Here is a 25,966-nt window from a genome sequence, read left to right on the forward strand (position 1 = left end):
CCACTGGATCTGGCCTTTGACAAAGGCTTTCTGAGTTTTCTTTAGCTATCCTTGGCATTTCAGGAAAAGGTAAGGGAAGTAATAGGCTGTAAAAATGGCCACAAGTTCTTCCCTCCCATCAAGAGAGATAATCTAAGCCAGGCATGGTGATGCGCACTTGTAATCCAGTACTTGGGAGGCTCGCACAAGAGGATGGCAGGTTTGAAGGCCAGCCTCAGCAGTTTAGTGAGGTCTTGTTTCAAAAAGGGTTGGGTTGGAGGTGTAGCTCAGAGGTAGAATGCCCCTGGGTTCAGTCCCCAGCACCGCACACATACATCTACCACGCGGACAAAGTGGACACGTGACATGTTTTAGCCAATGGGATGTCAGCACCATGATGTAAGATCATTCTTATCATTACTAACCCATATCCAGAAGCCAGGCTGGTGCTTCTACATTGGGGGTGCTCCACCTTTCTGCTCTGGGGAGCACCGCAGTTCCCACTGCGGGAACATGTCAGAGACCCTCTGCTGGGAGATGAGACACTCAGGGCCCGGAGAGCCCAGCTGCCCCCAGACACCGTCTGACCTGTGGTGAGGGCCCTGGTGGCCGGCACAACGTCCTCCTAGCCCAGGGCAACCCGGCCGCCCAACGCCTGACCTAGTCAAATAGGTTATTGCTGATTTTGAAATTTAAAAATTTTTAAATTATAAGTCACCAATTTACAATTATATGTATTTGTGGGGCGCAAAGTGAAGTTATGATTTATAGCTACGGTGCGGCATAATGAAGGCAGTTAACAAATCTGTCCCCTCAAATACTTGTTTTGTAGTGAAAATCCTTGAACTTATCCTTTCAGCAATTTCGAAGTGTTCAATACTCCATGAACCACATTCACCACACTGTACTATTGACCCCCAAAAAACGTTTAAAGACATATTCTTCCTGATATTTTGTATCCTTTGATCATAATCTCCCAGGCCCCCACCCTCCAACCCTCTACTTCTCCAACATTTATTATTATTATTATTATTATTATTATTATTATTATTATTATTTGTGGTGCTCTACTTCTACCCTCTACTTCTCCAACATTTATTATTATTATTATTATTATTATTATTATTATTATTATTATTTGTGGTGCTGGGGATGGAATCCAGGGGCATTCTACCTCTGAGGTATACCCCCAGCCCTATTTTATTTTTTTTATTCTTTATTTTGAAACAGGGCCTCACTAAGTAGCTGAGGCTGTCCGCGAACCACGATCCCCCTGTCTCAGCCTCCCGAATGCTGGGATGACAAGCGTGCGCCACCACACCCAGCTCACACACTTGTCATTTCTTTATGGTGAAGCTGCCATTCTTTTTACAACTGAATAGTATCCCGTGGTATAGAAATAGCATGTTTTTAATGCATTCATCCACTGATGAACAAAAGTTGATCCTGTAAGCCGACTACTACGAATAATGCTGATGAAAATGGGTGTTCAGATGTCTCTTCCAAAAATGAATTTCAGGTCTTTGGGGTAAACACCCAGGAGTGGGATTGCAGAATCACAGGGTGTTTCCGTTTAGCATGCTCACTGCTGTGACTCAAACATCTGATACACTAGAGTCAGAATGTTATTTGCTCAAAGTTCTGGAGTTGAGACCTGCTTCCGAGCAGGAGCCGGGGCAGGTCCTCAGGGTGTCGTGGTGGGAGCAGAGAGGAGGAGAGAGCTTGTTACCAGCTCTTGGCTGCAGTGGAGAGAGGAAGCTGCAGAGGTCTGGGAAATTAACTCGCTACATAACTTAATGGCTGAGCCTTGGGAGATATTTTAAAACCAAACCATAGCATATGGTAGTTCTGTTTTCAGTTTTTGAGGAACCTTCATACCGTTTTCCTCACCAGCCTTGTTATCCTTCATCTTTTTGATAACAGCCATTCTGACAGGTGTGGGATGATAACCCACTGTGGTTTTAGTAAGCATTTTCTCTAGTGATTAGTGATGTTGAGCTTTTTCCCGTCATATATCTGTTATTTATTTGTCCATTTTTTTTTTCATGGTACTGGGGGTGGAACCCAGGGGCTTTCTACCTCCAGACTACACTCCCAGACATATTTTATATTTTTATTTGGAAACAGGGTCTCACTTAGTTGCTGAGAGCCCCACTTCGTAGCTGAGGCTGGCTTTGAACCTGCACGATCCTCCTGTCTCTGCTTCACGAGCGCAGGGATTACAAGCCTATAGTGTAAGATAAGGGTCCAGTTTAACTCTTCTGTATGAACATATTCAATTTTCCTACATGATTTATTAAGAAATTCTTTTTTTCTTGCAGTATCGAGGATGGAACCTTGGGGCATTCTACTTCTGAGCTACACCCCCAGCCCTATTTTATATTCTTTATTTTGAAACAGGGTCTCACTAAGTTGCAGAGGGCCTCTCACTAAGTAGCCGAGGCTGTCCGTGAACCTCAATCCTCCTGTTTCAGCCTCCCAAGTACTAGGATTATAAGCGTATATGACCATGCCTGGTTTCATTTTATATTCTTGTTACCCTTGTAAAAAAAATCAGTTAATCTTATATGTGTGGTTTTATTTCTGGGACTCTATTCTGTTCCACTCGTTTTGTTAATACCATGCTGTTTTGATTACTATAGCTGTGCAGTATAGTTTGAAATTAGGTACTTGGTACTTCCAGCTTTGTTCTTTTTGCTCACCATTGCCCTGTCTATTCAGGTGTGTGTGTGTGTGTGTGTGTGTGTGTGTGCGCGCGCGCGCACGCGCGTGTGTGCATGTGCATGTGTACATTTCATATAAACTTTAGGGTTATTTTTTCTATTTCTATGAAAAATAGCATTGGAATTTTGATATCAATTGTATTGAGTGTGTAGATCTTTGGGCAGTATGGATATCTTAACGGTACTGATTTTTTTCAACCCATGCACATGGGTAATTTTTGCATTTATTATGTCTTCTTTATTTCATCAGTATTTTATAGTTTTAGGTCTTTCACTTTCTTGGTTAAATTTATTCCTAAGTGTTTATTTATTTATTTTTGCAGCTATTGCAAATGGATTTGTTTTCTTACTTTCTTTGTTGAATAGTTTATCATTAATATTTGGAAATATTTCTGATTTTTGTATGTTGACTTCATATCTGCAACCTTACTGAATTCATGTATCAGTTTTAAGAGCTTTTTTAAACTCCTTAGGAGTTTTATACATAAAGGACCATGTCATCTGCAAACAGACAATTTAGCCTCTTCCTTTCTCCTTGGTTGTCTTTTATTTTTTTTTTCTTGCCTAATTGCTTTGGCTAGAACTTCCCGTCCCATGTTGATGAGGAGATTCAAGAGTGGGCATCTTTGTTATGCTTTTGTATGTGTTGCTCACCCTTCATAAATGTTCTTTTCACCTTGCCAAGCTGCTACTGCTCTTTCTGCCAATTTGAAGGTTATTTCTTTTGAGATGCCCCTTCGACTTCCGGTTTGCCCATAATTTCATCCTGACCATGTTGTATCAGAATCATCCTTCAAAACCTCCGTCTTCCTCCCAGACGTGCTCCTGGGCGGCTGGAAGAAGACGGATGGACAGAGGTGCGGGAGGCGTGCTCTGGGCCCTGGCTGGGTCAGGCAGAGGAGGTGTGGCAGGGATGCTCACCATGCCTGCCCAGCAAGCTTGCCCTGTGACTGCAGTCCTCCTCAGCCAGCTGATTGCCCTGCAGATTGATGGTGTGAGATTTCCTCTCCCCACTGGCTGCTGCACCCCATCCTCATCCTTTGCCTGTGAACAGAGCTTTTCTATTCACTGCAGACATGGTTTGGGTTCCTTAGAATCTCTGCTCCTCTCCTGGCTGGAGCCTCACCTGGACACCTGGTAAAAAAGGCCAATCATGACAAGCCTATACATTTTGGAGCCTCACGCCTGGTCCTTAAATCTCAGTCTGTTGGTAAATGTACTGCCCAACCTGCCTTTCCAGCTTGTACTAATCCCCATCATCCCTTTCCATCTGCCCCAAAATATCACAGGTTGATGTGAAGCTTGTATGGAAGGTTAATAAATAAAGAACTTGTCTTGGTCATGATTGTATTAAATGTTCTTGAAATGACTGAGGGGTTGTATTTATCCATTTTCTATTGCTATAATGTAATACCTGAGGCTGGATAACTTGTATAGAAAAGAGGTTTATGTAGATCACAGTTTGGGAGGCTGAAAGTGCAAGATGGCGTGGCCCTTCGTGGGGCCTCTGGCGAGGACATGATGGTGTCATGGTGGTAGCTGCAACGTGCAAGAGAAAGAGTCCACTTGTGAGACAGGAAGCCAGAGGTATTGTGCAAAGTGCCTCCGGTCTTACCAAGACAACCTTAATCCCTCCCAAGGGCCTTGCCCCTGCACCTGGCCCCACTTGTGAGAGTGCTCCCACCCCTGGGCATCACCAGGCAGAAGACCAAGCTTCCCAGACACGAGCAGGAGCCACTGGGGGACAGATGCCACCCACATCCATGCCGTAGAAGGGTGTGACACCGGGGGCGGTGTCCAGAGCCAACAAACTCGTCCACACCCATACCTGAGCATCCCGAAGTGTGGGCCATCCACAAGACTGAGCCAGCCTGCCGGCCTGTGAGTCTCCTCACTGGGCAGGTGGGGTGGGCAGGAGAGGAAGCCCCTTCAGAGTTTATTTAGAGTTAATCCTGCCAGGCATGTTGGCACATACCTGTAATCCTAGTATATGGGAGGCTGACCTGAGGGTTTGAGGGCAGCCTCAGCAACTTGGCAAGACTCTGTTTCAAAATCAAAAAAAAGACAACGAGGACTGGGGATGTCGCTCAGAGATAGAGCTAGGTTCAATCCCCAGTGTCACGAAAAGAACAAAGTAAACAACAGTAACAACAAAAAGAGTTAATTCGATTCTGTTTCACTTTTTCTTTTCCTAGGAAGTCATCTGCTCCTGTAATATTGTGGCAGAGAGAAATTCATTCATGTTTAAGAGGGAAAAAATTACAAGAGATACACCATGATAGAAAACATATTGCAGGGAATAAAAAATTAAAGTCGTGAATAGCATTCCACATTCCACTCATAGTGACTCGTCACCAGAGCCTTTGGCTATGTTTACGAGTTGAGTTCAGATTGAAGGCGCTTTGTCATGCTGATAAGATAGCTGTCCTTTCTAGGAAAAGATTATTGTGCTATATGTTATCGAGTGGTTAAAAGAGCGGGAATTAAGTAGGAAGGAGCCAGCATCCGTGGACAGGCGCAGAATCTCGGCCTTCCTGCCTTCTGCTGACCTCAGTGGGGCCTCGGCTTTGGGGGTGACCAGAAGGAGCAATTTCCGTCCACAGCCATGTGTCCATCTCTGGACTGAGATTCTCTGCGTGGAAAGGAGAGGAGCTGCGGACCACTCGTTGGCTTCGTGCTGTTTTTAGAACTTTCCCTTTATTTCTCCTGGAGTAGGGCTTCCTAAAGCTGCGTTGAGCATTGAGGGTTGGGCTTGGAGGGTTTCTTCTCCTAAGGATGCTCTGAAGCAATGGACTGGCACCCTTAGCAGAAGAAGAAAGCAGCAGGGAAGCGCATGAAGAGAGGAGAGGCCGTGGCAAGAGGACACGTCTGCCAGCTGAGCAGAGGCCTCAGGGGAAACCAGCCCTGCCGGCACCTTGGCCTTGGATTTCTAGCCTCTAGAACGGCAAGAAAAATAACTTTGTCTTTGGTAGTTTGTTATGGCAGGCCTGGCAAGCTAATACAGATAAGATGATTATTGTCTCAAGTCATTATACTTGGGGGATGTTTGTTATGCAGCAGTCATAAGCAGTGGCTAGCACTAGGGAAAACTCAGGGCTCTGGGGATCTGCTCCTAGTCTGCCGTGGCCTCTCTGGGTGTCCCTGGCCTTCTTCCTTCCCCTCCCTGGGCCTTGGTGTCCTCATCTGGAACATGGGCGATCACATGACTTCTAAGTTCTTGCAGCTCTGTGTGAAACTGTCTTTCTGGATGAGCTCTGGGAAGCGGTTTGTTCAACTAGGAAGATCTGCAGCCGTGTTGGGTGGGAGAGGCCTTTGCAGAGAGTCTACATCCTGGAAGGATAGTGATAATTACAGTACTTACTGTGTAAGGAGTTTGCCCTCAGCATCAGACGCAAGTGGTTTACATACATTATCCCACTAAATTAAATCTTCACAGTGACTCCGCGGGGAAGGAGGACGTTTATGGGGAAGACATCTGTGCCCAGGAACAAGTGACTTGGCCAGGTTCACACAGCGGGAGTGTGAGGAGCCAGAGCCCCACCCAGCAGGGGCCTGACTCCAAGACCACTGGCTCTCCACGAGGCGGGCGGGTGGAGGCAGGCGAGTGCCATCCACCAAACCCCAAGTAGAAGACTCTGCCCACTGGGCAGCTTCCTCCATTATGAAGTGAGCTTCCTACCCCAGTTCTCCAGGGGGAACAGCAGGTAGGGGACAGGCGACTGTCCAGCCCACTGTGAGAGGGAGGCAGAATAGAGGCCCTTGTTCCTTGAGTAAGAACAGACCCGATGTGTGTTGAGACCAAGCGTGGGGAGATTTGATCTGCCCTTCAAGGTCCTTGAGGGCCGGCTGGGACAGATGGCAGATGGCCGCCTCTCTGTGCGGACTCAGGCCGAGGCCAAGTCCAGGCTGCGAGGCCCCAGTTCGAGTTTCCCTGGAGCTGGTAGGAGGATGAGTTCCCTCGGCCATGGGCCTCCTGGCCTCTCGGGTCCTCTTTCCCTTTGTGCACACGGTTCTGTATCTGGGTGCTCCTTTTGAAGGACAGTGGGATGGATCAGGTGGGTGATTTGTGATACTCTGGCCACCTTTCAAAGTACTGGTGCTGCTCTTATCAGCGCGCTTAAGGCTTGTTTTTTCCCCGACTCCTTCCCTGCAGGGAGTGCCCCTGCATTTATGTGCTTGCTTCTTCAACAGACACTTATGGACACTCAGTGTGTTCGATGGGTGCTGTGGGAACCAGAACAAATGGACCAACTGGGCCGATGTTTCTATCAGTCAGAGCGGCAGGCGGGTCACAAACAAGCAAGCAGAGGAGACTAATTTCAGGAGTGGTAAGTACTGCTGGGGGCGACAGTACGTGCCTGGAACCCCAGGACTTGGGTGGGAGGCCGCGACAGGAGCGTCGTAGGTTCGAGGCCAGCCTCAGCAACTTCGTGAGACCCTGTTTCAAAATAAATATAAATAAATAAAAGGGCTAGGGGGTGTAGCTCTGAGGGGAAAATGCCCTTGGGTTTGATCCCCAGTACAAAACAACAGCAACAAAAAAGACAGGATACAAAGGACGGAAGCGAGCGACATGTTAGAGGCGTCCTGGGGACGGGGCCCCTTGCCGGCCTTCTCGGCACGTCTGTGTCTGATGCTCCAGCACGCGGCATCCTCCAATGAGAACTCTCTACTGTTCTGGAATCGCTTTCCTGTTTGAAAGAGAAGGTGTAGGGCAATTTCCTTAACCTCAGTTAGGAGGGCTCTTTTTTCTTTTTCCCATCCCCACACCTGTTCCAAATTCCAATTACACAAAATATCTCTAACACGAAGTTCAGCCAGATTCCTTAGGAGGAGGGGGGAAAATGGCGCTGTAAGGATTCATAATGTGTTTGCGTTATGGAATAATTACACATAATTGCTCTGCCTTGTAAATAGGTATAAAACATTTACCAGTCGACAGTGGGAGCGACCGCGAAGCTCCCTTTTCCCTCGGAGGATCCGCGCTGTGAGTGAGAGGCATCGTCGGCTCTGCAGGGCGCGGGACCTCTGTTTCCCGTAGCAAGCGAGGTGAGTGTTCCTTCCCGGGCTGGGGGTGCTCCGGGAGCCCCTCATTGCCTTTCCCTATTCCCTTTCTCTCCCCACGCGTGAACTAAACACCCACTACGTGATGCGGCAGAAAACTGTGGACATGGAGCCATGATCACAGTTTATTTTTATTTATTTTTTGTGGTGCTGGGGGTGGAACCCAGGGGCTTTCTACCTCTGGGCTATACTCCCAGACCTATTTTGTACTTTATTTGGAAACAGGGTCTCACTAAGTTGCTGAGAGCCTCACTAAGTAGCTGAGGCTGGCTTTGAACCTGTGCGATCCTCCTGTCTCAGCCTTCCAAGCGTGGGGATTACAAGCGTGCACCACCACGCCGGCTCATGATCACGGTTTACTGAAGGCTTACTACATGCTGAGCACTTCCCGTGTGAGCCCCGGTGTTGTCTTGCTGTCTTTTAGGGGCTGGGGACTGCTGTTTTATTCTCATGTTGTAGAAGGAACGGAAACTTTTCGAGATTAAGAGAATCGCCTCTGGTCCAGGCAGCGTGGCCTTGCGCCTGCCTGACCTCTTCCCAGGATTTCTTGGCAAATATCGCCCTCGATGTCTCTTCAACTTCCCCCCTTCCCAAGCAGTCTATGACTGCTGGGAAAGCCTGTGTCTTCCAGGGGCAGGTGAAATGTGAGGAAGAGCTGGGTCACCAGGAGGATCTTGTTTTGGTTCCTGCCGGAGCCAGCGGCAAAAGTACGGGTTCTGAAGAGAGGCGTGAGGATGAAGAACTCAACTCTAAGAATTTGATTCTCAGAATATTTAATTTATTCTAATGTGGGGGTGCCGCCAGTCTACTATCTCTACTGGTCAATCCCTGCTCCTGGGTCAATATTTCCTACTGGCCGACGCCTACTCCTGGGTCAGTATTCTCTATTGCGCCGCCGCTGGGTTTGTTTTTCCAGAGGTATTTATACAGTTACAGGTCAATCAATATCCTCGTGCTACCGCCACCAGAATACAATAAAGACCAACCCAAAGTACATACATTACAGATAGGTTAATCAGCACCCCCGTGCCATCACCATCTGATCTTCTCCCAGACCTTTTACTCTGAACTTTCTATGACCCCAAACCTTGTTGACTCTGGGTGAAGGACAGTCAGCTGAGTCAGAAACATTAATCTAGAGGAAAGCCTCAGTGGCTCCCCACAGGTTCCAGTTTTATGAGTTGATCACGTACCCCCAAAAGATACACTGAAGCCCCCAGTATCTGGAATGGGAGTGTTTGTAGACTGGGTCTTAGAGCGGTAACATTAAAATGGGGTCTTTGGGTGGTGTCCTTACAAGAAAGGGCACAGACACACGCAGAGGGGGACCACGTGAAAGCACAGGAGAACCTGGTCATTTATAATCAGGGAACATGGGCAGCTACAAAGTTAGGAGAAGGGCAGGGGCTAGATCCCTCCTCAAGTCTCTCCAAAGGAACCGACCCTGCCGACATCTTGATTTTACACTTGCAGCCCCTTGAGCTATGAGGCCGCAAAGTTTAGTTAGCCCAGCTGCGGGGCATACTTGGTTACAGCTGCCTCTTGCCAACTAAGACCTCCAGGAAGTGCCCCTCCTCAGCCCTGCCCAGGGAGAAGTGCCGTCACTGTGGGACTGGGCTGGGGGCAATCTCGGGATAACAGCCACGGCCGGGGCCTCTGCAGATGGGTTTTCAGGGTCCAGCTGCTAATGCAGTTGTCAATAAGGTCACCGGCACACGGGCCCCTAGTCGCCCAGAGAGGGGCATGACAGACCTACAATCTCACAGCACAGGATGGGGAAGCTGGGGCCAGACCCAGTGCAGGGCTCCCCTGCCTCTCTTTGGCCCTTGTGACAGATACGGGTGTGTGTGTGTGTGTGTGTGTGTGTGTGTGTGTGTGTGTGTGTATCTGTCGCTTTCCCCAAATAAACCATTGACCCTGGAGAAAATAAGAGCCTGCATCAGGAAGCCACCATGTCAAGGCCCAGAGATGCTAGTGGTACGTGGGAGGCGGCTGGGTTTACTAAGTCAGTATCCTCCACCCGCAGGGACAGCCCAGTCCTGAGTGCTGAACAGAGCCCAGTCCCTGATACCTGAGGGTGGGAGGGTCCCAACATCAGCTAGTCCTGCTGCAGATTCCTCCACGGTGGCCAAACAGCTCAACCCATTTGCAGGGCTTGGACCATCTCCTTGGAAACCCATCATGCCTTCAGCCATATTGCTCCAAACCGCCCTCACACAGAGGTCAGCAAGTGGGCCAGCGTCCACCTGTGTCCCTCTATCACCCCATCCCCCACCCGCCCTGCCCTCTCCTGCCCTGTGGTCCACAGGGGAGGCTCATGGACTTGACCCGCACTGTCCCATCTTCTCTAGTCCTGGTCCCCCATTTCTCAGTTCTCGCACCCCTAGTGTCTCAGGAATTTCCCCGTACACCTGCTGACCAAGAGACAGAAACAATGACTCTTCTTATTAGGTCCAGAAAACCCAGTATGTATTTGTGTCCTAAAGACCTAGTAGTAGTCATAGCAAGCCCAGACGTGGGCTTACTATAGATGTGTATATAGAGGAAATATATTCTTCTTTTATTCCTAAATAACCACAATTGCTTCCTAATGGGGGAACAAGGCTCCTGTTGGACCCTCCACAACGTTCAGACCCACGGGCACCAGGTTCATATCTCCCAGTTATTACTACTGTTATTGTGCTAGGGGTCCAAGCCAGGGCCTCGTGCTTAGGAAGCACACGCTCTTCCACCGAGCTGTGGTAGCCTTCTGGTTCATGGTGAGGCAGACATCTCTAAATGTCTGTAGGCGCTTGGTGTTCCTTCTGCCAAGAGCCTGTTCAACATCTTTCCTCTTCAGCTGTTCTTGTCTCTTTCTTACCAATTTGTGGATGTTTTTTCTGTATGTCCTGGATTTTCTCCCTTTGCTGGTTATACAAGTGGCCAATACGGTGGCCCCTTAGTATCCAAAGGGGATTGGTTCCAGGATCCCTGCCCATACCTAACTCCGCAGATGCTCAAGTCTCTTCTACCAAAGAGCATAGTACTTACATATAACCTACCCGCTTCCTCCCATGTAAGCTGAGCAATCTCCAGAGTGCCTATCATGCCTGCTCTGAAGCAAATGGTATGTAAATAGTAGTTATAAATATATTGTTTAGGGAGTAACCACAAGAAAAGAAAATCCTGTAAACATTCAGGACAGACAGCTTTTCCCGTGTTCCCGATCCTGGGTGGTTTTGGAACGAAGATGCCTGCATCGGAGAGCAGGGCCGTAGCACCTCCTTCCAGCCGGTGGCCTGTCTTTGCACTGTGCGGTGATCCGGAAACCTAGTGTTGAAATGCAACTTGAACGTTCCTCCCCGGCTGGCCCCAGGATTGCCCGAGCAATCAGGGTGTCCCTGAGCCCCTCCAAGCCCATTCCCTTATGAGTTCTGCTTTCTCTGCCCAGGGCATGCTAATTTTATTTTTCTTGTTTCTCTCTTTTCTTTCTAGTGTCTGGAACACACCCAGTTCATTTTGCCCCAGGGCTGATATAAATGCTGCCCCCTTTGCCTGAGCTCTGGCCCCGCTGTAACCCCCCTAACCCCCTCCTGTCCCTCACCCCGTGCCCCAGGGCTCTCCCGCTGCTGAGCCCAGCCTGCCGCTGTCACCCTCTGCTGAGGCCCTGCGTGACTCCGGGGTGTTGTATATTATGGCTTCCATTTGTGCCTGTTTGTTTTATGAGGTGCATCTCCTCAGGCAGCTGCAGGACCAGGAAACTGGGTCTGGTAGAGTCCATCCGGACTCCCTGGAACTGGGCCTTTCTTAGGTGAGGCCTCTATGGCTCACCTCCCACACCAGTGACAAATGGCGGGGCTCCTGGAACTCACTTGTCGCGAGGTGGGGTGGGGGCCGGCAGCTTGGGCCCTCGGGGACCTGCAAGTCTGAGGCCTCTCTGGAGCAGGCAGCCTCTCTCCGGGGGAGGGCTGGTGGCAGGGAGGGGGGTTGACAGGAGGAGAGGGCTGGCTGGGGACACATTTGCATGAGAACTAGACTTGAGGGGTAAATAAGCAGGGGGAGCAGTTGTCCAATTGGAGGTCTGGGATTTGTCTTCAGCAAATTTTCTCTGATTTCCCCAAACACTTGAAATTAATTAGGTGGACCGGAGCTCCATGAGCCTCCCTCTCGGTGGGAGCCTCACCCCTGCCGGGCAGAGTTTGGCACAAGATTTCTCCTGCAGCCCTGGCCTGGTCCCAGTCAGCCTGCCACTCGCTGCCCGGGAGGAGGAGCCACTAAGTGGGGGGCTGCGTGTCTCCCCACATCTGGCACCTGTACCAGCACAGGTGCTGTCCTCCTTGGGCCACATGCCACTGTCCATCCTGGTGCAGAGAGGCCCACCCTTGGACGGGACTGTGCCCTGGGAAGGGGCTCCCCACCAGCCTGACCTGGGTGGGCATGGGGGTAACTCCCAGGTGCTGGCCGCTGGGCCTCCCAAGTCCCAGATGTTCATTGTGCTGTCTTGCCCAAACCTGCCCTGGTGAGTCAGCAGACCCTACAGCCTGGTCTGGCTGGGCCAGATGGAAGCCAGCGCCCCGGCCCCCGCAGCGTGACCTCTTCAGGTCCTGGGGGCCATGGTTGTGACTTGGTGGCTTTACTCGAAGCCCAGAGAGACAGGAGGTTGCAGCCCGAGGCATCGTTCATGCTGGGGTATGTTCATGGTGTGGATGAGCGTGTGTGTGTGTGTGTGTGTGTGTGTGTGTGTGTGCGCATGTGTATGCACACTCATAGGCATGTGTGTGTGTGATTTCCTGAATCAGTATGTGCAGGAATGGGCAACAGTATTAATGACAGTTTTTACAACATAATTACATGAATTTTTAAAAGATATATATAAAATATATAAAGTATATATATATTTTTTTTAATTTATTTTTTTATTCTTTTTTTGTGGTACTGGGGCTAGAAACCAGGGACATTCTTCCTCTGACCTATGCCCCCAACCCTCTCTTTTTTTAGTCCTTTTTATGTTTGAAACAGGGTCTCACTAAGTTGTAAAGGGCCTCATTAAGTAGCTGAGGCTGTCTGCAAACCGTGATCCTCCTGTCTCTGCCTCCTGAATGCTGGGATTACAAGTGTGCGCCACCACACCCAGCTTTAAAATATACATACATACATACATATTAATATGTTGTGGTCCAGCATTCAAAAGATAGGAAGGGATAATGGTGGGAATTGTCGCTCCCACCCCAGCTATCCGTCCTCATCCTGGAGGCCTCTGTGGGTGGCTCAGCTGCCTGTGTGTTCTGGGCATCCGAAACTTTCCAAATACCAGTGAGCGCATCTGTCCCGTGCCGCACGCTGTGTCTGTATATTCTGTTCTATGTTATGTTTTCTTCATTTCCTAATATGTTTTGGGGTTACCTCATGTCGATACATAAATACATTCTTTTTTCTTTCCATGGGTGTAACATAATTCCATTCTCCTCGAGGGACGTGTAGGCTGTTTCTAATCCTCTGCTCTTCTGTGGTGGGCGTTGAATGGAAGACTGACCTTATCTTGCCATCCCGGTTTGGTGTGCCATTTACACCCGTAGCGGAGGTGGAGCTCACTGATACTGGTCGCCCCACACTTCCCAGCCCCCTGAGTTGAGCAGGTGCCCGTGGTCAGCCCCAGCCCATGGACTGTGAACAGAGTGATGTCAAGGGTAGGGGCAGTGGATTCTGGGATTCTCTAATAATGGTGACTGATGAGACAGAATGTTCCAGGTGGCCAAAGTGGACGATGGTGGCGCCTCCAGCAGAATGTCCCACAGACCCACAGTGGACAATGTGACATTTAAGATGAGTCAAGAGTAAACCAGATATGGCGGCGAATGCCCGTGATCCCAGTACTTGAGAGACTGAGGTAGGAGGATTGTAGGTTCAAGACTAGCCTCAACAACTTAGCAAGACTCTGTTTCAAAATAAAAATTGAAGCCGGGCGTGGTGGCGCACGCTTGTAATCCCCGCGCTTGGGAGGCAGAGACAGGAGGATCGCGCAGGTTCGAAGCCAGCCGCGCGTGCTGGCTTAGGAGACCCTGTTTCCAAATAAAAATGTAAAAATAGGTCTGGGAGTGTAGCCCGGAGGTAGAAGGGCTTCCAGGAACCCCAGTACCACCAAAACATAAAAAAATAAAATAAATAAAATAAAAATTGAAAATAAAAGGGTTGCAGGTGTAGCTCAGAGACAGAATACTCTTAAAACCCCAGTACCAAAAAAAAAAAAAAAAAAGCACTGAAGTTGCTTACCTCAAGGAGCCTACCTAAACACAATCAGCATGAGAATGTAGATGCTCGTGGCACCGAATTTACTAAGTGACTTCTAAATGAATGGGATATTAAGAAACTTCCCGGAGAGGCTCCATGGAACTTGTAGAGCTGCTAACGATTCTTGTAAGAGTTGGCCCCAGATGGTGCGTGATCTCGGCATCAGCCCTCGACACCAAACTTCTCTTCTCTGTGGGCTCTCAGACGGGGGCCAGGCCCTCAGTGTCTGTCTCTTCCCCTCTCTGCCCTCTCGTTTATCATGGTGGAGCTCTGGGGAGCCCCAGCAAACAAAATCAGGTATCTCAGAGTCAAAATCACAGGAAAATGTATTCGGTAGTAAGAATGCCAGAAGTCATCCAAATGCCCAACAACAAGGGAGAGATTCAATAATTGATGACATATTCATACCTCAGAACAGCTGTTAAAGTGATAGCAAAAAAACAAAGAAAATGTCCTAATATGTTTTATTAAGAGAAAAGCAGATCACAAAGTATGATTTTACTTAAAATTCAGTATAGAAAGAGACTGACTGCGTCCTATGGGGATGCACAAATGCCTCTCCTCAGTTCTTCTCCAGCTTTTCTAAAATCGCTTTTGATGGTCAACTTTTCTCTTCTACCCTCCCAGTTTCAATTCCTATCTCTGTGCTGAGGGCTCTCCAATCTAGACTTCTTCCTAAGAGCTCAACATTTCTGCAGGACCAGTGTAGCACTCCTTTGAAAACGTGTTCTTCCACTGCACTGCTTTCTCAGCCAACAGATCCCCCAGAAACCTGGGAATCATCCAGAATGTCTCTTTCCGCTTTACAAATCCAACCAGCTACCAGTTGCTAGCGTCTAGTTCTCTTTAACACACCTTCAGTCGGTCCACGTCTCCCGGTCTCTTTCAGCAACGTGTCTGGGGCTTTGTTATTTCATCGGTGGGCATTTTCAGTAGAGTCCCTCCTGGTCACTTTGTTTCTACCTTATCTTCCCGCTGATGGCACCTACTGAGGCAGGCGGGTCCCTCTACCCTGCAGATGTGGCCCTGTCACCCCCGACTTCAAACCATCTACCTTGGACAGTCTCAGCTCTTAGCGTGATGTCTGGCTCCCAGAGGACCTGGCCCAGCCATATCTGTGAGCCATCACTACCCAACTTACCTCAGTGCCCATCCATCTTCCTCCCCATTCATCTACCTTTCCATCTATCCTTTCCTATCTATCCCCCATCTATACAGTTTTCCATCATCCATCATCCATCATCCATCCATCCATCCATCCATCCCCCATCCATCTGCTTTTCTATCTCTTGTCCATTTACCTACCCATTCCCCCTTCCACCAGTTTTCCATCCACCATCCATCCCTCCATCCAGTAACATCCAATAGCACTTCTTTATACATCCATGTGACTTGGGTATAAAAACATCACTGTTCATGGGAAAAATCAACAATTCCCAAGGTCCCTTTTAGGAAATTAAAGACAACAGAATGAAATACAATAAAACAGTAGCAGACTTCCTCTCCCCTTTGACCTATTTCCTATTCTTGCAGCCTCTCCCTAACACTCTCTCTCACCCGCCTTTACCGGCCTTCCCCACGGTTCGCATTTTGCCTGGGGTAGGCACTCAGTCCTGGGCACTAGAGACCAGGAAGAAGCCAGCCCTTCCGGTGCCTTTGTGAGACGCCTCTGATGGCCTCTGCTTGGTAAATTGGACCTTGACCCTCAGTGTTCATGAAAGTATTTGTGCAAACACTTAGAAGAAGGATCATTTCATCCTGGTGTCTGTGTTTCCTTGACCTTGTGGAAGTTAAAAGTGAGAAAACCAGGAAGCTGGAAGAAGACGTCAAGGCGAGCTTTATTTTATTTTTAAGCCTCCAGAAGTAAAAAAAAAAAAAAAAAAAAAAATCCACAAACATTTGAATTTCCTTCTTCTTTTTCCCCCCTTCTTAAACAGAATATGGCTTTGTCCGTGTGTTGTTCATTGAGGCGCTTATTTATTATTTATTTATTTTAATGATGGGAGCCCCCAGCCGAGGAGGCGCGGAGCCCTAATGAGAAGCCGCCGCGCAGGAGCGCTCCCAGCATTCCCCCCTCAGCCCGGGCGTCCCCGGGCTCGCTCCATGCAGATGCCTCATTACGGACACATGCCCTGTCGTGTGCTATTCCTCACTTAGTGACAATTTGTCACTGCCACCCTTGACATGTTACCCCTCGGCAGACGGATTTGACTCCGGTGCCAAGTCTGACGCTCGGATGAGAGGCAGTGGTAATCTGAATTGAAATAGCGGGTCGAGAGTGGCTAATTTCACTCTGACATAATTCTAATACCATGTAAAGAGAGAGAAGGGCTACATTTAAAGGGGAGGATTTTTTTTCCTTAAAAAAAAAAAACCTTTTTTCCCCACATTCTCTCTTGTTCTGAGCCTGAGTATTCAATTATTCTTTAGGATAATGCTTTTATTTTTGAAGGATTAAGTCTTGCATTTTAATAACACACATTTTCAATTAAGTGCACTAAGATCCATGGATATAACTATTACTTAAACTATAAGTAATGGTTGCATGTAAAAATTAGGAAACATTGTGCTCTAGATAAATTACATTCAAATTAGTTCTTATTATAAATGGGATAGAAAATGGATTTTTTAGCTCTGGCTGGCCAAAGAGCCAACATTTGTATCTACTTCATTTGTTTAAATATATTTCAAGCCAGATTGAAATCCATAAGGCCTGACATTAATTGAGCACTGCCACATCAACATACTCAAGTTCCATAAACCACTGAGCAGCGAGTTTTAACTGGCTTGAATTAGAAATATTCCATCCCTCTTCCACTAAGATGCTATTGTTTATGTAGTGATTCTTTAAGCCATCATTAAGTGGTATAAATCTTAATAGAATGCATTGAAACAGACCATATGCAGGGTATGGCTATGTTTTTAAGGAACCGTATTTTTCCACGAAAGAGTTGATTACATTTTTCCCTGTGGAAGTGGTTCTTTTGCACAGTATTTTTCAGTGAGCACCGCTTTTCTTTTGCTAACAGGCAAGACTGGGGTGCAAGGTTTGTGTAGATTTTCTCCTCTTTCCTCCTTACCTGCCTTTCATGGGGATGGGAGGAGACAGATAATTTCCTTATTTGTGCCAGGAGAGAAGAGAGTTACAGGCAAATATGTGCAGACAGTTCCATGCAGGAGGGTCACCCTGGTATTTGGTTTTACTTTTATGAAACCAGAATCTAATTATTATTATTTTATATAATAAATTATTATTATTATTATTATTATTATTATTATTATCATTTGCAGTATTAGGGATGGAACCCAGGGGCATTCTACTTCTGAGCTCTACCCCCAGCCCTCTTTTTTATTCTTTATTTTGAATTGGGGTCTCACTGAGTTGCAAAGGGCCTCATGCAGCTGAGGCTGACTGAGAACTGTGATCTTCCTGTCTCAGGCTCCCAAATGCTGCGATTACAAGCATGTGCCACCAGCCTGGCATCATCATCATCATCTTTTTCTTGTTGTTGTTGTTGTTATTATTATTATTATTATTATTATTATTATTATTATACTGGGGATTGAGCCCAGGTGCATTCTACTTCTGAGCCACACTGCAGCCCTTTTTATTTAGTTTTTGTTTTTATTTTTTTATTTTTTGCAGTACTGAGGACAGAACTCAGGGGCATTGTACCTCTGAGCTACACCCCCAGCCCTATTTTTTAGGCTTTTTATTTTTGAAACAGGGTCTCACTGAGTTGCAGAGGGCCTCACTAAGTAGCCGAGGCTGTCCACGAACCGCGATCCTCCGGTCTCCGCCTCCCAAATGCTGGGATCACAAGCGTGGGCCACCACAGTCAGCTATTTTCTTTTAATTTTGAAACAGTGTCTAGCTAAGTTGCTGAGGGTGGCCTGGAACCTGCAATCCTCCTTTCTCAGCCTCTCAAGTACTGAGATTAAAGGCCTGTGCCATCCACCGAGCGCCAGAATCTCATTTACTCATTAACAAAGGATGATTATAAACAAGTGTGCTGTTTGGAATTCCCGAGTCTTGATGGAGGTGTGCTACCCCTGGGTACAACTCACGAGCAATGCAGCCATCCCCAGGGGCTGCTGGCCGATCTGTCCTAATCAGGGGGCCTTAGGAAATCCAGTGTCCCGTGGCATGTGCTGATGTCGCCTCGTGTGAGTGCCTGTGCAGAGGGTGTGCGTGCTTCCTGGGTGTGCCGTGCCAGGTGCTGGCATGCTGCAGCAGGAGATAAACTCGTGGTTGGTGGTGGTGCAGATGAAGAACACACAGGCCAGGGCATCCAGGGCGGAAGGAAGGGTGGCTATTTTGGGAGCTGCATCCAGGTGGAGGCTTCAAGGCAGGCGTGAGCTCACAGGGGATATGAAGGCAGTGGCCAGGGCCTGGCAAGTCTGGGAGCTGGAATGACAGGAAGGTGTGGTGCTCATGGCAGATACTCAGTGGAAGAACTGGAGACAGGGGCCCGGGCACTCCAGTGACGCCCCTGCATGTCCGCTGCCCCGAGGGGCTGTAGGGCAGCTTTGCATTGGACCTGGGCAACAGCAGGCAACTCCTGGGGCCTTTAGCCTCTGCTTGACAACCAGTCACCTGGGCGAGTCTGTGATGGTGAAGGTTCAGCTTCATTACCTGTACAATGGGACGTGACGGTAATGGTGGTGAGAAGCTAGTGGGATGGGGCAGAGGAGAAAGGGTATGGGAGCGGGCATGGTGGTGCACCCCTGAGATCCCAGTCCTTAGGAGGCTGAGTCAGGAGGATCATATGTTTCAGGCCAGTCTCAGCAGCTTAGCGAGGGCTTCAGCAACTTAGCAAGATCCTGCTTTAAAATAAAAAATAAACTGGGTGTGGTGGCGCACACTTGTAATACCAGCTCTTGGGAAGCTGAGACAGGGGGATTGCAGATTCGCAGTCAGCCTCAGATACTTAGCAAAGCTCTCTGCAACTTAGTGAGCCCATTTCAAAATAAAAAAATAAAAAAAGTAGGGCTGGGGGTGTGGCTCAGAGATAGAATGTGCCTGGGTTCCATCCCTGGTATTTAAAAAAAAATAGGGTTGAGGGTATCACTTGGAGGCAGAATGCCCTGGGTTTAATCTCCAGTGACACACACACACACACACACACACACACACACACACATACACACACACAGAGTCTGGGACAGGGCAGGCTCACCATTGTCAGGTGAGTCTGACTCTAGCAGCTGTCTGGGTGTGGGAGCAGAACACTGGGCTCATGGTTCAGAAGCTGCTGGCCAATGTAGACGCTGCGGCCACTCCCAGCACCCTGCCAGCTGGCCACGTGTGGTCCTTTCCACTGGATGGGGAAGGAGACGGAGGCTTGGGGAAGGGAAGTGCCGCACTGCAGACATGTCAGCCCACACTCTTGCCTAGTGCACCCTCGGGTGCTTCCGCACGGCGCCAGTGGTTAGCGCGGGTGGGTGCTCTGCCTCCTTGGGGATATCTGGCAGTGTCTGGCAACATCTTTGGTTGTCACAAGCACGGGAAGTCTCCTGAAAACAAATGATGGACAGTTACCAAATGTCAATAGTGTGAGTCTGGGAAGCCCTGGTGGGGCTGGGGAAAGACATGGAAATGGTGGGCCTCGGGCTCTGTCTGCAGTGAGTTTGGAGTTCGTGGTCGACACTGGATACCCTGGACACAGAGCCAGGGCACTTCCATGGAGCCTGGTGGGAGGGCGGACTGTTGAGACCGTTGTGGGGGAGCGGAGGACTTAGGGTCTGAAGCTTTCCTCAAGGGCTCGAGCCTGCCTTCTGTGAGACCTGAGTGATGGGCAGGAGTGACCAGAGGGGTCTTTGGGGAGGGGACAGGACGGGAGTTTAGAGTGTGGCGTGCAGGATGTGTGGGCACCATAAGCATCGTGGGTTTCTAGAGGTCAAGTTGGGGGGGGGCAACTGGAGGTGTAGCCTCATATTGCTTCCAAGCCATGGGAGGATGCTGAGAAGGGAAGGGCTGTGATTAGATTTGCATTTATTTTTTATTTTTTTATGTGGTGCTGGGGAATGAACCCAGGGGCATTCTACCTCCAAGCAACAGCCCCAGCCCTATTTTATTTTTTATTTTGAAACAGGGTTTCACTAAGTTGCGGAGGATCTCACTAAATAGTTGAGGCTGGTTGCGAACTGCCATCCTTCCTGTCTCAGCATTCCCAGTGCTGGGACTACAAGCAGGCACCACCACGCTGGGCTTAGATTTCCATTTTAGAAGGAGAGTTGTCCTGAAATTTCAGCGGCCTATGCTCAGGGTGAAACCGAAGTTCTGTAGGGGAGATGCGCAGCGGCTCCAGCCGCGAGGAGCTTGCTCTGGGTTGCCCCTTCCTCTGGAGGGTCCCCCGAACCGGCCTCTTTTTGCTATTGTTGTTGACTCCACTTTTGTAATGGACCCATTTCCCGGCAGTCAAGGAGCCCTTGGAGGACTTGGTCCTGTGGGCCTTGCCCCTAGGATCGTGGCCAGGCTCCTAATGACTTGAGGTGAGCAGTAGCATTGTTGAGGGTGGAAATTGATTCTTGGCCACCAAGGCGCCTGGAGTCCCCGCTCAGATGGTGGCCGCGCTGGCCTTTTCCAGGAGGGGGTAGGGATGACATCATACCAATTCAACTCTTTGTCCAGGGGCTGGCCTGAGAGTGGCTTTGCCGGGCTGATTTTCAAGCCCAGGTTAATTGGGAACGGCCATACGTGGGGTGGGGCGCCTGGGAGTCGGAGCCGCCTGGGCTCTCTGCTGCTCAACAGTCCACTAGGCAGGAACTGAGAGTCAAATGGTCATAGGGATCTCTGGGGAGAAAACTCATTAATGGGACAGCAAGTTCCAATTAGTGGCATGGCCCAAAAGGACCAAGGTGCAAGAAACAGAGAGCTCAGCTCTCTCCCAGAGGGGCCCCATTAGCCAGCTGCCTGCTTCCCGCAGCGCAAACAGGCTCACAAACAACACGAGACTGCCATCTTTGTCATCCACGCTGTTGACCAAACGGAAGGCAGAAAGCTCTTCCAGCCAGAGAGAGAGATAAGAGGCCATTTCCTCTGTGAAGAAGGAAAGAAAACACTGGTCAGGTGTGGCCCAGAATGGTGCCTATATCTGCAGCGTGGGCTACCATTTGGGTTTGGGAATACAGCTGTCTTGTCTTCCGTGGGTCACAGGGCAGCAGGCTGCTGCTCTGTCCCTCCTGACCCCCTGGTCAGCCCCAGGGCACCCAGGGGAGGCTCTGAGCCGCCCTGCCGTGAGCAGTGTGGCAGAGAGGTGGCCTGGGTTTGTCTTGGCCAAGGTCTGAGATGCTTCTCTCTGGAGGGCAGAACTTGGGCTTTGACCTGAAAGACACCTGATTTCTGACTTTGACTTCAGCCTAGAGAAGCCAATAGACTGTTCTCAGCTCCTTAGACCTGTCTGCAGAATCAGGGCATTGATGTTACAAAGCGCTTGGCATGTTGCAGATGTACACACACACACACACACACACACACACACCCTCCCTCCCTCCCAGGCTATGGTGAAAGCCACATGTAAGTTGTTTTAAATACATCTCCCACCCATCCCATGGTCCCAAGCGCCTGGCAGGTGGGCAGGCGAGGCAGGTGAGCGCATGTTCCATCTCAAGGTGAAGGAAGCTAGGTCTGGCTGGGGAGGGCCGGTTTACCGAAACCTTGACCCCCAGCCTTGATTCCACAGCATCAGAGGCCACGCAAGGCTTTGCTGAGCCCTGCAGCTTACGCAGCTTCTAATATCGTGTGCTCCAGAGCATCCATCAACCCTCCCTCAGCCCCAGGGGCAGGAGGCTGCATCCTGCACAGCTGGACCGCAGAGAGGGAAGCAAGCCTGGGCCTGGGCCAGGTGGGGCCGAGGGCAGAGGCTCTGGGGTCAGATTGGCTGGGTTTTTGTCTTGGTGGCCTCTGGTCTTGCGCTGCCCATGGTTTTTGTCTGAACTTTGGTGGCTTTCTTAGCTCCTTTGGGGACAGCCACTTGCCCCCTGGCAGGCAGTTTGGGGTCTAAACAAGCTCAGCTGCAGGGAGCCCTGGAATCATGGATGTTCTGATTCTTCTGTGGCTCCAGGAGCAGGTTCTGGGGTCCTCTTGGGGAGGTCCCTGCAGACACACCATGCCACCTCTCTGACGCCCGCTGCCGCACCCCGATCCCTTCCTTCACAGCGCTCGGCACAACCTGTACGTTCATGATTTATTTATTCGCTACGCATTTTCCGTCTCTCCCCAGCAGACTCCCAGCTTGGCCAGAGCAAGGCTTTATGAGTTTGGCTCTCTGCTGTTTTCTGAAGGCTTAAAAGAGCCACCTGCCCACAGTCGACATCAACCAAAGTCTGCGGGGGGGGGGGGGTGTACAATGGACCAATCAAGCCTCCCTGTTTTCTTTTCATAAAACAATGGCCGCACCCTTGAGGTGGGCCTTCCCCTCTCCTCCTGCCCCAAGGCCGCTCAGACTGGATTGGGAGCCTTGGGCTTGGGCGCCTCTCTTGGTGGCATCCTCTGCAAGCCTCTCTCTTCCCATTTCTGACACGAGGATCCAGGCCTCTCTGATCCCCGAGGTCTCATTGAGGGCCAGACCATCTGTTCTAGCAGAGAACGCTTGGGTATAGGTTAAAATTGGTCAGCCTGTTAAAATTCGTTTTCTCACGTTCAAAGGGCAGAGGTCTCTCAGCTGCAAATGTGACAAATTCGGAGACAAGATTCCGGGGGTTGTGCGCCCGCGGGAACAAGTGTCCGTTCAGCAGGCACGAGTGCTCCGGGCGCTGGAGGAGGCGAGGCGGCCGTTTCTCTCCATATTTTAACTCGACCATCTCTCTGTCGCACGGCTGTGATAATGGGTGGCGAATATTACTGCGACATTCTCAAATTATGTTTAGTGATGCGGCAGAAACAGAAAATTAATTTCGCTCATTGACAAGCTTGTCAATTTACTCATACTGACTTTTCAATGCCCGCACCCTAGATAGCAAAGTTCATATACTAGAAAAATACATCATCATTATTATTATTATCATCATCTTGGGCCACTGTAAATCTGTAGGTACGGGGCAATCAGGAGCTGTGTCTTCAAACCATATATGTCTCGAAGACTAAGATTATGTGTGTTTATATTTATATTCTACATTAGGGAACCCAGGAGCATCTTGAAGTCATCTGTGTTCATCCTCTCTCTCTCTCTCTCTCTCTCTCTCTCTCTCTCTCTCTCTCTCTCTCTTCTCTCTCTTTAATTTTATTTATTTATTTTTGTGGTACAGGGGGTGGAACCCAGGGGCATTCTGCCTCTTGAGCTACATACCCAACCCTATTTCTTATTCTTTCTTTATTTTAGTTTCTTTTTTTTTTTTTGGTGGTATTGGGGTTCCTGGAAACCCTTCTACCTCTGGGCTGTACTCCCAGACCTATTTCTTATATATTTTTTTGGAAATAGGGTCTCTTAAGCCAGAGAGGCTGGCTTCAAACCTGCGTGATTCTCCTGTCTCCGCCTCCCAAGTGTGGGGATTACAAGCGTGCGCCACCGCGCCTGGCGCTTTTTATCCTTTATTTTGAAACAGGGTCTCACTCAGTAGCTGAGGCTGTCCTCGAACTGCGATCCTCTTGTCTCAGCCTCCCAGATGCTGGGATGACAAGCGTGCGCCATCTGGCCCGGCTCCCATCCTCTCTTTCTGTCTCGGCGTCACGGTGGCCTCTGCTCCGGCTTACCAGGCTTACCGTGGTTGCTTTACATCTGGCTGCGGCAACAGTTCTCCCTGAGGGGCTCCTGCCTTAGCTCCTCCCTGCCCCAATCCATCTTTGATCTTCACACCGCAGTGCACTCTTAAGTCTTCTGTGGCTCCCTCGTTCCTCTCACCCAAAGGCCACCTGATCTGTCTTAACCTGCGGTGCTCCCTCCTTGTGACCTTGTGGGTCCGTCTAGTGTCCTGTTCTGTAACCGAATCCTGTTCAGGGACTGTTTAAATTGAGATTCTCAGGCTTCTTTGTAGATCCTGATTCTGGAGGGCCCGGGGAAACTGTATTAAAGAAACCAGATGGTCTGCTATGGTGGGCCACAGGCGGGCCTCCTGCTCAGACCCAGTCAGTCCTTCTCCCTCATCTCTCCCCTTCCTCCCCATGCCATGACCTCTGACCCATCTCCCCATCTCCAAGCTGAAATGTCCCCTCTCTGGGGGGTGGCTCCCTGAGCCCAGCTTACATAGTCCCTCGCAGCCTGCTTGGATCTGACGTCTCATGATTTTGTTGTTGTTATTGGTTTGGGTACTGGAGACTAAACTCAGGGACATTCTGCCTCTGAGCTATACTTCCAGCCCTTTTTAGTTTGAAACAGGGTCTCGCTAAGTTGCTGAGGCTGGCCTTGGACCCGCAATCCTCCCGTCTCGCCTCCCAAGCACTGGGATTGCAGGAGTCTTCAAGACGCCCTTCAGCATCCTTGCCTGAGCACCAGCAGACCCCTCACCGTTCTGCCGCGTCCTCTGGGTCTCGCTTCTCTGACAGAACAGCGGCGATACTTGGCGTAGCTGCTCTTGCCGTTCACCACACTCCACATCCCCGCAGCACATTCTGGCACTTTTGAAATATTTTCAATTCTCAGTTCATTTCCTCGTGTTCTGGAAGTCATGAAAATGCCCCAAATTAAGAAGTAGTGGGTGCTTAGGGGATGCCACGAGGCCGCTTCAACCAATGAAGCACCGGGGTGGGAAGAGGCTCGGGCAGCGAGGGTCCAGGTGCCTTCCCACTCCCGGGACGGGCAGGCGTCACGAGCCCTGTGCGTGGGGCATCAGGGTGGCTGGTGGAGCGGCCCTGGGTCTCCAGGATAGTGGAGCCCAGGATGAGCTTGGGCTCTGGGTTCTAGGCAGAGAGCCGTCCATGAGGTCACAGCCTCTGCACCTGGATGCAAGGAAGGTCCCCCACCGGTCTCAGCTTCCTAAGAACTTGGATAACAGGCATATACCACCCTGCCCGGCTAAGAAAAGCCTTTGAGCCAGGTATAGCGGGAGGTGGCAGGGTGCCCCTCATTTCTCTTTTCCTTAAGCCATTCTGTTTTTAGCCGTAAAGATGGGTTCTTCTGTAGAATAACCTTAGACATAGGACTTTTTCGAAGCCACCTCAGTCTTCCTGTGGGGGAGGCAGCTCCCCAGAGCCAGAGAAGAACCAGGACCAACCAGAGCAAGGCCCCCTGGGCTTCTCTTTTCTAATGGGGGATTACAGGCAGTGCCTGGGACTCTCTGGCCTGGGGCTCGCTCTGCCCCAGGAGAATCCCGAGATCCTTGCCTTCAATTAGACATCTGCCCTTCTTCTCCCTTTGCCTGGGATCATAGTCCTGGTGGGCTCTGGGCTCCCACTCCCTGCTCTCTGAGAATGTTAGAATACTCAACCATTCCTGGAGCATCTGCCAATTTGCATCAAAATGGCGCCCGCAGCCTCTAAATGTTGCCCTCTTCCTCTTTCGGCAAAACTTGGTGTCTGGTTTTCAAATAGTGAGAAAACGCATCATCAGAGGAAAAAGCTGATGGAATGTGAATAAGGAAGACAGATCCCAAAGCCCCAGTGGGCAGCTGGGAAACAGTTGCATGCTGGGTAAACCTCGCTTCAGAGGCTGCCAAGCGGTAGCTCAACCATGGGCCCTGCAACCGCTGCTTTCCCTGCAGGCTGGTGACTGCTGACCATACGTCCCCAGGAGCTGCTAGCCTGGTGGAGGTGGTGGGGCGGTGGAGGAGTGTATGAGGACAGGGAGACAGCTGGGTGAGGTCGTGAGGGTGGCCTGGCCATGGAGAACCATGAGGCAGAAAAGGCTTTCACAAGAGAGTTGGATTTTTATCTAGGAATTAAGGGACAATATCTCTCTCTGGATCACCCACATACTGCCCATGGTAGAGCATTTTTGGTACTGGGGAGTGAACCCAGGGTCAGGCATTCTGCCTCTGAGCTAGACCCCCCCCCCCCC

Source organism: Muscardinus avellanarius (assembly GCF_963383645.1).
Source record: "Muscardinus avellanarius genome assembly, chromosome: 12".
NCBI lineage: Eukaryota > Metazoa > Chordata > Mammalia > Rodentia > Gliridae > Muscardinus > Muscardinus avellanarius.